Raw genomic sequence first — 2,793 nt, forward strand, 5'->3', positions numbered from 1 at the left:
CAGTTGGGTGCACAGACGTTCATTCTTCTACAGAGTGATTTTCCCCCAGGGACACTTCTCCAATTGGACAATGAAAATCAGTGGAAAATAGAATTTTCTTGTTTTAAAACCACATCTTGTTTCTACTTTGCAATTCAAATGATATGGAAATTAACACCTGTATCAAGGTTTTTCATCAGGTTTCAGTTGATGCAGGGCAGAGTATCTTCCCACAGTACTGCTTCCTTGGAAACTGCATTGTTAAGATAAATTTGGGATGTTGTATCTGGTTTGTTGTATTTACGTCTGATCTGTAGAACTACACATGGGCTGTGGAGCTGAGATTTGGCAGGTCTTGGACCAATGTGACTAGAACAGTATAAAAGATATGTGGGAAACTTGGCTCCTGTCTGTGGCAGCTGCATATGCCTTGAGTGGGGAAACTGGTGAAAGAAGCTGTGTAGATGAGTGGCTGCTGGGCCCCATGAGATAATGCTGTCCTTGTTGAAGCATCTGCCCTGTATCCTTCTCTAAAGCTAAGAAAATGTAACTTTAATGCTATCTGCATCTTGTGAGTCTAATTGCCAATTTGGAACTCAACTTATGACTATATTGGTGCAATATCATATGAGACTTCTCTTCCTGTTTGCATCACTCTTTCCACTCTGCTCCCCAATCCTGCAGGTATGCGGAATACCAATATATAACACAAAATGAAATACAACTCAATGAATATTTATTGAGTCTCTGCTTTTTGGAAGGAGGAATGGGATTTTTTAGCAAAAACTTTAAAGAAAACTATTTCTCTTTATAAAAAATGCACACACAGCTGCATTCTCACAGACATACAACCAGACTGTGTGTCATCTCTCTGTACTCAGGCTTGGTAACATATGGAAGGAAAGGTCATCTATTACTACAGGCTGTGACAATCACTGAGAAAATTTACTGCAGAAAATTAGCCAACAGTATTTCAGCAGGAGGTCCAGAAATTATCTATCGAAGATTTAGATACTCGAGGCAACATTTCACCTCATTTACTCAGATGCTCTGGGCAAATAAAATTATGATAAAGCACCTAGCAACCTGTGTCCTGTGCATTTTGACAAGTTTACTGCTAACTGATTAGATCCAGCTCACACTCCAAAAGAAATAGATTACTATTGATTTTACCTGACATTTCATATAAGAGCATGTATTTTACTTTTATTTATTTTTGTGAATCTCAAGTCTGATTCTGTAACCCCTCAGTGGGAAATGAAGGTATCATGATTTGACTTCATCCCGTGGCCTTTAAAAGCAAGCGACAAATTAGCCGTCCAATTACCAACACTATAAACAAACAATTGATTAAGCATTTGTATAGCACGGATGTCAATACTATAGTACTTAAACAAGTCAGTCAAACTTGGCATAGGGAGGATGCTATACAAATAAGAACACACATTCCCAAATGTGTTCTTCAAGCTTAGTCACTTTCAATTATCTACCCACCCGCCAACTCAATCTCTTAATTCTTCATGGTACTATTGGAACTTGAATACATGTTAGGAGATGTGACAGCATATTAATAAAGGGTTTGCAAAGTCTTCTTACTTGGGATCTGCTTTTAATTCACTAATTAAGCTATAATCTGGACTACATAAGTACATCAATTTAAGTAATCAAGCAACAGTTGGGTTCACCAAATATTTATTGAAGGTCTATTGTTACCTACTGTGTTAGGTCACATACAAACAACTCTAAATAAGAAACAGACATCCTCAAGAAGTTCAAGTCTACTGGAGGAAGACAGGTGGTAAAAGAGCTTACATCGACAAAATGTGGTGAGGGAAACGGTAAAGGTATCCATAGGCTAAGCCAGCCTGGTCAGACCAGGTTTCTAAATGAGGTGACTGAATGATAGTATCACTGAACTGCAGAGTATCAGAACAGAAAGTGAATCTGGAAGTTATTTAGTTCTAGTACCATGAGTCTTAATAGGAATGAGCAGGAACCACGCGATGAGGCACGTGTACTTTTAGAAAGTATATGATAGGCTTTCTTAAGCTAGAGAACAGGAGTGGAATTGTACTAGAACTATTAAAGCAAAGTATTCCTAGCCAGAGAGCATGCTCTCTGTGAAGCCACTTGTGAGGTGAAGGCAAGAAGCTAAGGAACATGGATGTAGGTGCTGGTTTTATGGATAACGGTGGAGCCAAAGAAGAACGAGTGTCTCATCAAAGGTATTTTTGGTGAAAGTTTATTGAATTCCTACCACATACAAGGCGAAGTTTTAAGATTAGAATTAAAATACGTGGTTAAATCTATTCTGTCCAAGGATAAGATGAGGAAAAATTTGCTTTCTTTTTAAAAGAAAGTTAGTGTGGATGAGAATGTGGAGAATTAGACAAAGGGAAAGGAAGTTAGGACGGAAAAAGTTAATCAGGTCATTAAGAGCAAAGGAGGAAGTCGAAGAGTAGAGACTATGAAATAGGGTCCAAACTGCACGATAGAGAAAGTGCACTCCAGCCATGCATTAATGTGCAAGGCAGGCCTGGTGACAGTCACTGCGAAACTCAACAGATGTAACATCTGAGACCCAAAGAAGAAAAATGTTCACATCTTCTACCCAGTCAAGGTCTACGGCCCACCAATGGATTTTTTGTGTCATCAGTTACTTTTGCATATTTTAAGCTCACTTTTTATTGAAGAGTTGCCATCCCATTTAGCATGTATTCTAATAAGAAATTTTTACTTAGTCTCTTAAAAAAAAGGCAAACACTTTAACATCATGAAAAACATCACATTTTCCTTGTAAATGTTTCATAATAA

At 38.0% G+C, this 2,793-nt stretch overlaps 1 pseudogene; it reads left to right on the plus strand.

Annotated features, from left to right (window-relative positions):
- The first annotated feature begins 2,139 nt into the window (after positions 1 to 2,139).
- The window catches only part of LOC105289513, a 13,927-nt pseudogene continuing 13,273 nt past the window's right edge, over positions 2,140 to 2,793 (plus strand).

Source organism: Pteropus vampyrus, unplaced genomic scaffold (assembly GCF_000151845.1).
Source record: "Pteropus vampyrus isolate Shadow unplaced genomic scaffold, Pvam_2.0 Scaffold24, whole genome shotgun sequence".
NCBI lineage: Eukaryota > Metazoa > Chordata > Mammalia > Chiroptera > Pteropodidae > Pteropus > Pteropus vampyrus.